Genomic DNA, 8929 nt, shown 5'->3' with positions numbered 1-8929 from the left:
CATTGTTCATCATGCCCACTTGTGAGCCTGGCACACAGCTCCTTGAGGGTAGGCATTTGCATTGTGCACTGTCATGTTCCTTGTGCCTAGCATTGGGCCTGGCACATAGTCGTAACTGGAATGATTCTCAGTTGAGCCATGAAGGGTCAGCAGAGGTTACCCAGCTAAATACAGAACAGAGGATTCTGGGTAAAGGAAGTAGCCTGAAAAAGGCAGGAATGTAAGTGTTGAGATGTGTTTATACACCTTTTATTCCTACTGCCTACTTTTTCCCTTCTGGTTTTTGGCCCCCCCCCCCCGGCAAATGGGTCATGGAGACACGTTTCTGGCAACCTGCCAAGACGTCTGCTTCCTGTTGGGGCCACGTGTTTGGGGCCTCAGTTCCACTCACAGTAGGATGTGCATCCTGCTAATTTGCAGTGAGATAAGTAAGACCCTAGTAACTTTCTTGGAGATGACGTGTTAGGCTCAAGAATAAGCAAAACAAGCAGCAACTTACTTGAACTTACTTTCACATTTTCCTCCTATTCTACCTGGAGAGAGATTTTTGTTATTTCATGGTTTCCTGATGAAAGACGTCTCGGGTGGGAAAATCTTCAGCAACTCTGAGAGTGTCAGAAATTTTCAAAGAGGAGGGAGAACATGCTTTGAAAGCTGAGTTAAAACGCTTCTCTCTTCTGAATGCCTTTCACAGTCTCGGATCTGGTCTTTTCGATCTGACTTTTGAAGTTCTGTTATCTTTCAAGCTTAATTCCTCTTGGAGTGTGACCAACTTACTAGAGAAGCTATGTTTTTCAAAAGGAATATTGAAACCAGAGCATTTCCATGGGAATATGGGTTAGTGTTCCTGTACTTTTTTTCCCTGCTAGCACTCTCCCTCCTGGCACTTGCCCTGCTCGAAAGGAAGTGCATTCTCCTGCAGGCCTGTGGATCCCACGCTATTGTTTCTCAACCAAATTGACTAGGACAAGTAAAGTGAATACGATAAAGGGACACCCCCTCCATCCTGCTGCTCTTGTGGTGCCTGAGTTTAGGTCCAGGAGTCTGAGATTGTTGTCTCTCACAGGTCGAGGGGCCTACCACCATTTTCTGAGGTTTTGGGTGTGTTAACAAAATATGTCAAAAAATACTTTTTGGGAAACTAGGGTAACCGGTTAGGATACCCTATGAAAACTGAAGCAATGAGGTTGTGCTCCTCTGGCGGTACATGGGTGCAAGTTATCCAAACCAAGGGCAGAAATCTCAATATCCTTGTACTCTGTGTGATTTGGGGATTCTCTTCTGGGCCTCCAGTGAAGAGCTCCTAGGTCTGAGAATGGCTCCGGCACTAGTGGATTTGGGGTTAAGGATAATCCCACTCCTTGGTCAGTGGATGGGCAGTGGTCCATGCCTCTACTGTGGACGACAGGACATCAAAGGCACCAACTGGCAGACGAGACCCAGGCAGGAGTGACTCACTCTGTTTTCTACAGTGGACGCTGATGAAATGCCAGCCAAAAACGGAGATTAGATTGCTTTATTCACCGGGTGAAAAACAGTCTCTACAATGCCGCCAGCTCATTTGGATTCCCATTCCAGCTGACCACAAAGCCGGTGGTAACTTCTGCTTGTAATGGAACATGGAATGTGGTTCCTTCAGGAAAGGTATTTTCGAACTCTTCATCTTCTGAACTGACAGGTTCTGGATCCTGGAACAACATGTTGAAACTGGGTAATAAATCTCCTAATGGAATAAGTGACCATCCAAAGATCAGGGTGACAGTAACTCGAGATCAGCCATGCAGAGTCCTGCCTTCCTTTGGTTTTACTTTGAGCTCAGAAGCCTGTAATAGAAGACCAGGTGGCCGTCACCATAGCAAAGGCAATCTGGAGAGTTCCTTAACGTGGAAGTCTCAGGAACAGGTTGTAACAGAGATGATTTCTGAAGAGGGTGGCAAGGGTCTGAGGCGTCCCCATTGTACTGTGGAGGAGGGTGTTCAAAAAGAGGAAAGAGGGCTTCCCTGGTGGCGCAGAGGTTGAGAGTCCGCCTGCCGATGCAGGGGACATGGGTTCGTGCCCCGGTCCGGGAAGATCCCACATGCCACGGAGCGGCTGGGCCCGTGAGCCGTGGCCGCTGAGCCTGCGCATCCGGAGCCTGTGATCCGCAACGGGAGAGGCCACAACACTGAGAGGCCCGCGTACCGCAGAAAGAAAACAAAAACAAAACAAAAAAAAAGAGGAAAGAGAGAAATACCGAAGGTTATCAGAGTGACTTAAAGAAGGTGGTCATGGAAACTCTGTTCCTCCTGTAACTTCAACTCATCATAGTTCTCAAAGAAGTCAGATGGACACATTAAAGACCAAAGGCTGGGGGCAAGAGCTAAGTCATGGAGTCAAAACAACTCAGTTTGTTCCAAAACAATACAGAGTTGTTGAAACAAGGGGACCTCTACGGTCAGTGAGAAGCGAAAAGAGGTGTTCAAAGGGGAAAACTTCTGATACAGAGAAGACAGTTGGAATCAGACTTGAAAATGAAGGTAGGAGGGGACTCCAGCTGGAACCTGACCTATCTGAAGAAGTGTCAGCCTGACTCCACCTGGGCAGTGGAAACAATGGCTTACTCAGGAGGAAGATGTCAATACTTGAGACAAAAGAAAAAAATTGCTCAAGCAAAGAGAGGGATAAAAGGACATATGATCTTCTTGAACTTACAGAGGACATGGAAAAGGTAATCATTAATGCTCTAGGCCATGGCCCACAGCATGAGATCCTAAATAGTGCTTTCAAATTCCGAATCACTCGAGGAGATATCCAGACCTTGAAGAACTATGACTGGCTCAATGATGAAGTCATTAATTTTTACATGAATCTCCTGGTGGAAAGAAATAAAAAAAACAAGGGTATCTAGCACTTTATGCATTTAGTACTTTCTTCTATCCAAAATTAAAGTCTGGGGGTTACCAAGCAGTGAAAAGATAGACCAAAGGGGTCAGTCTCTTTGAACAGGAACTTATTATGGTGCCTATTCTTCGGAAGGTACATTGGAGCCTGGTAGTGACAGACCTAAGAAAAATGTGTCTTAAATATCTGGATTCTATGGGACAAAAGGGCCACAGGATCTGTGAGATTCTCCTTCAGTATTTAAAGGATGAAAGTAAGACCAAAAGAAATATTGACCTGAATGTTTTAGAGTGAACCCACTACCACATGAAGGCACATGAGATTCCTCAACAGTTGAATGGGAGTGATTGTGGAATGTTTACTTGTAAATATGCAGATTATATCTCTAGGGACAAACCCATCACATTTACTCAGCACCAGACGCCTCTGTTCCGGAAGAAGATGGTGTGGGAAATCCTTCATCAGCAGTTGCTGTGAGAATGCCGTGCTGCGGTCCCTCCAGCTGCTGGTGGTTCTTTCACAGATGGACGTTTCCCTATACCTCATGCATTGTGGGTTAAAAAGTCCCTGCATCACCTCTGTTCTCTCACAGGTATTGAGCTGTCAGAAGTGCATGAAGGCCCCTCTCTGCACCCTAGTCCTGACTTGCTGTGCGGAGGGCTGCTTGCAACCCTGTTTATAGCAACCCTGTTTATAAGGCCATGCCTGCTCAGAGCCCTGGACTCTCTACCCACACAAGAACAAATGCTAATTAATACTCTTTTTTAAAGATATTTTTTCCTGATGAATGTGGGAAACGAAGGATTTATTCTACTTTATTCTTCTGTGTGTTTGTTCACGTGTATTCATTCTCTCACTCATTTGCAAACATAATGGTCAGTGGCTGTTTTCTGCTGCTCTTTTAAAGTTAACTCTAAATTACTCATTTGAACTATTTATTTCTGAAAGGAATGTTAAGCTGCTACTCCCTGCTGGAGATCAGGAGGGAAAGCAGTGGGGAGGGGAAGGGTTAATTAACTTCTCTAGCCGGAGCCATAACTGCAGACTTGAAGCAGGAGGTCTTTCTTCTTTTGAGGCTTGAAAATGCCAGGAGAAGCACTGTGGTGTAGGGCTCTGCCTTTCAGAGGAAGTTCCACACTACAGCATTGGCACGGTGTCGTGGAAAAGTGGAATTGTGGCCAAGGAACTCTGGCTATCCAAGTGTCTTCAGAAGAGTGTCGTGGTCATCCTAAAGAGACTTCCCTTTCTGGAAATGAGGTGACTTGGCTACTCTTGAAACTGGATTTAAAGTCACTGTAAACCCTAAATCTTCATTTTCATCCCAGATCTGGTTGAGTATAAACCTCACATATGTAAGTGCTGGACTGAGCTGTTTATTTCAAAAGATACTATTCAATTTAAAGGTACTTTTCCTCAAAGTTTCTTTCTATATATAAAGCCAAAATTAAGTTTGGTACTCATTAGGATTTACATCTCCCCATTCCACTGCCACTGAAATCTGTGCAAGAAAAGTTAGCACTTGGCTCTGAGGTTGCCAGTTATACAGTAATCTATTTTGCAAATGAAAGTTTGTATTTAACTGTTTTGTTCACTAAAAACCTTACAGTGGTTACACATATTTAATTTCAGAAAGTTTAGACTTGGTCAGAACATATTTTGCAAGATCTAGTGCCTAATGTTGCTTTTCTGATGTAATAAAAGGTGGTCTGGAAAAAAAAAATGTCAAAAAACAAGTCAGAGTTTTTCAGGAACAGTACTCTAATGTCATTTGGAGGTAATGTCACCAGTCCAACTGTGACCTCTTCGTCAATGTGAGTCTTGGAGCAAATGGCCCTCCCTGCACCCACTGTGATGGGTCCTACACTAAATGCACGTATCTACGATCATCCATATTTGGTGGGCTCTGAGTGGTATTGTGCATGAGAAGCTATTTTTCAGCAAATAATTAATTTTCAAGATTCTTGATATTATATAAATAAATAAATAGTTACAATTTTTTCATTTGAAAAAAATTTTTTTTACTTATTTACTATGGTACAAAGTGTGAGTCTGTGGCCTTCAAGGGAAAGGGAAATGTCGATGACAATACTTGTCCTATAGTTGCTTACAATGAGAAGAAATGTTAAACAAAGACACCATTCTCTCTCTCTCTGTTTTTAATTTCCTGGCCCCACGGCACGTGGGATCTTAGTTTCCCAACCAGGGATAGAACCTGTGCCCCCTGCACTGGAAGCATGGTGTCTCAACCACTGCACTGCCAGTGGAGTCCCAAAGACACCATTCTCTTAATGATGCTGCGTTTACTAAGACAATAAAGTCAAAACCTACATTTTAGAATAGAGAATAACGGTTCTCCACCTGGGCTGCTTATCTGCAACCTGAGGGGTAGGAACTGGCAGAAACATTTCTTTTGAGTCTCTGCCAGAATTAGCTGTGAGATACTGAAATAAGCAGCCCAGTGGGTAGATGTTAACCATATTACCATCCTGCCCTGACAGGTGTAATTCTATTGACAGGTGGATACTCAGGTCAAGACTGTTCATGTATTCACAGCTGCCGCCTCTTCACTTGCTGAATTTTCCAAAATCATTCATGCATCAAAGTATGTTCCTAAAAGATTTGCCTGTGTCTATATGTTGTAACCATTCAACTGAGACGCAAGAATCAACTAGATTCAGGGAATGACAATTTCAATTTGCAGGGACTTCCACTATTAGAGTAGAAATAAGTAGATCATCCATGGTCTGGTTGTTTTATTTGGACATATGGAGCCTTCATCAAATAATTAGCTTTAATCATTCTTTAATTAATATCTAATAATGATTTCCTAAATGTGTCAAAACAAATAAGAGTGGGTGTTTGTTCTACTCTGTGACTGGAGAGTTATTGTGTATACGAAGATTCCTGTTTTTTTCTAGTGTCTTTGTGGCCTGTGAACGGTCTACTTCTCTTTGAGTCCACCGTATTGTGTCTGCACATTCTCAGGCTAAGATGTGTTAACATGAAAAACAGGTAGAAGTGTAATTAAAAACGACAATGAGCTGTACGTACTTCTATACCATTAGTGAACTAAGCTGTTCACCTTTAACACTGTAAAACCCTAAACAGTGATATTCAGAGCATGGTTCACTGTGATGAAAGTGGAAATTAGTTTATTGTTTCGGTCATTATTTTTGAAATTCACAATTTTACTTTATGCTAAATTAAGTGTAAAATTTAACAGTTTAATAGAGAAAATTTAGAGATCCATGTCATTGAGGGGCCAGGACTCATATAAATAGCAGTTGACATCTGCTGTGTCACTGTCATATATTATGAGACATAAAGGAGAGAAGTGATTTAAACTGTCATGCTGGTTCCTGGCATGAAAAGGTCTTTGAAGTGTAGAGTCTGAAGCTAGCCCTTGGTTCTTAGCATCTGTATCTTACAATGCATTAAAAGTATAATGGGCGTTCAGGAGCCCAGCAAAAGCCTGCATTATGTCCATTGCTGGGGAACACGTCTGGCTGTATGGTGGGTTGGCCACCAGAGATCTATTTGCATAAAGGACTTTAGAATCTCCTGGGCAGAGGTCCCATTCTAAGGGAAGAAAGAGACAGGCAGAAAAGCTTAATCCAGCAGTAAAGTCTCCATCATCATAAGGAAAAAGTCATTAATCTGTTCAATCCACAAAGGTTTATTGAACACCTATTATGAGATTCTGAGTTTACCATGGTGTCTGTTACTCAGATTTGTCTTCCACTCTAGCCTGGCCTTATGGAGAGGGTGGATTCTGAACACAGAGTGGAAGGGGCCACTTTTTTGGTATCTACATAGGATGGCTTTTGTACTTTTTAAAAGGGAGTATAACATAAGGAGAGACAGGATCTCCCCCCGGCTCCGCCCCTTCCACACACACACACCACGCATACCCATACATACATTGCCATAGGTCTTTGGGGAAGTGGAGATGGTGGTAATGCCAGCTGGGAAGCCACAGTGCCCAGCAGGGTTGGCTGCAGTACTGACAGACAGCCACTCCTGACGGTGCCCTGTGGTGCTGGCTGGCTGTGTGTCAGCAGAGCTAAGGAGCTGTTGAGGGTTCCTGAATGCTCTGAGAGCACATTGCAGGGGCCAGGGCCCATGTTGGGCATGAGTCAGCCAAAGGGATGGAGAAAGAAGTAATTTCACATACAGAGTTGTTAAGTTTTCTCCAAATATTTCAAAGATATTGTTTGAAGGAGAAATTGGAAAGATTGAAGTAACTTTTTTTGAGGACAATCACGTAGTCACCAATTTGACCAATTTCAACAAACTCTATCCAAATTAAGGGTTTGTGTAACTGAAGTCAGCTGGTCATTCTGTGGGTATAAACACAGTTAATGGTCAGTGGGTGTCTGGTCCCTTTGCAGTCTTTCCCATGACATGACTCTTTCCCATGCAGAGCACTGGGGCTATTCTGTCATGATGATTCTGGCCCCTCACCTCAAAAAACTTTTATTTTCAGTGTTGTTTCCCAGAGAGAGTTATCAATGCCATACTCTCAGAGTTTTAGGCTTGGAGGCTTGTACTTACTAATTTCACACAATTTAAAATTAGTGCCTCAAGCACAATAGATGCAGATAATAATACCAAGTAAACACATTGTTCTTAAATTTATGCTTAAATTTAAAAGTAATAAAAATGGGGCCTCCCTGGTGGTGCAGTGGTTAAGAATCCGCCTGTCAATGCAGGGGACACGGGCTCGATCTCTGGTCCAGGAAGATCCCACGTGCCGCGGAGCAACTAAGCCCGTGCGCCACAACTACTGAGCCTGTGTTCTGGGGCCTGCGAGCCACAACTACTGAAGCCCACGTGCCTAGAGCCCATGCTTCGCAACTAGAGAAGCCACCACAATCAGAAGCCCGTGCACTGCAATGAAGAGTAGCCCCTGCTCGCCGCAACTAGAGAAAGCCCACGCGCAGCAACGAAGACCCAGCGCGGCCAAAAATAAATAAATAAATAATGAAAAATAACTCAGAATCTAGTGATAGGTGTTCAATTAACCTTTGTGGATTGAATGAATTAATCACTCTTTCGTTATTAATTATACTGTTATCATATAATTATTTTCATTATCAATATTAATGAATTATTACTGTGCTTTCAGAGAAACCTGATACAATTCCAAGGTGGAAGACTTGTGATGACCAAGCTGAAGAGTAATGTGATAATCACATGAGGATGAGACACTGTTATAGAATTGTCAAGAACCACACACACGCATGCACGCACATACACACATGTCCACATGCACAGCACACAATGGTGGCAGGTATAATATTTTCCATGTGAGCACCTTCAAAATCCTTGAATTAGCAAGACAAATAAACATATATTTTTTACCACTGAAACTTATACTATATGTAATGACACTTTAATTAGGCAAATTGTATTCTTTTATCAAAATATTTGTTTCCAGATCGGTTAATGTGCTTCTGAAATATTAATTTATTGAATTTTTCTTTTCTTTATGTGCACTCACTGTGTTTGGCTGGACTGTGACACCTTTGGAATGTAATTTTTAGATGGCCGCTGTGCAAATTTGACAGATAATCACTAACAAAAGAATGGTTTTGATTACTCCCATAATGAACTATTATAATTAGCTTCTTTCAACAAGCTTACAAATACAAATATGTCCATAAATATTACATGTGTACTAAATGTGTGTACATTTTAATTTTAATGCTAATTCATATTTTTATACAGACTCAATACACGTTACCATTCAAGGTTGATTAAGTACAAGAGGGTTGAAATGCAGCCAATAAAACAAGATTAGAAAGAGATTAGAAACACATTTTAATTAGAAAATTGCCACCTCAAATCCTTTTAGGAAGTAGGTAGACATAAATAATAAATAGAACCATTTAGAGACTTTTCTTGACAAGTGGCTGGAATTCTGGAGGGCTGTATTCTAGTCACACCTCTAACTCTGGCTTTCCTAGTGACCTTTAGTAATTGTTTGGTAAATCTTTCAGAAGCTAGGACATATTAGGTGATCAATAAATGCCTCTGAATTTCATTA

General features: G+C 42.1%; 1 pseudogene; it reads left to right on the top strand.

Moving 5' to 3' along the window:
• Positions 1–1372: 1372 nt before the first annotated feature.
• LOC116763590 lies at positions 1373–3357 on the top strand (annotated as a pseudogene).
• Positions 3358–8929: the final 5572 nt, after the last annotated feature.

Source organism: Phocoena sinus, chromosome 12 (genome assembly GCF_008692025.1).
Source record: "Phocoena sinus isolate mPhoSin1 chromosome 12, mPhoSin1.pri, whole genome shotgun sequence".
Taxonomy (NCBI): domain Eukaryota; kingdom Metazoa; phylum Chordata; class Mammalia; order Artiodactyla; family Phocoenidae; genus Phocoena; species Phocoena sinus.
Note: the sequence above shows the minus strand (reverse complement) of the source record. Positions and strands in the feature narration are given on the sequence as shown.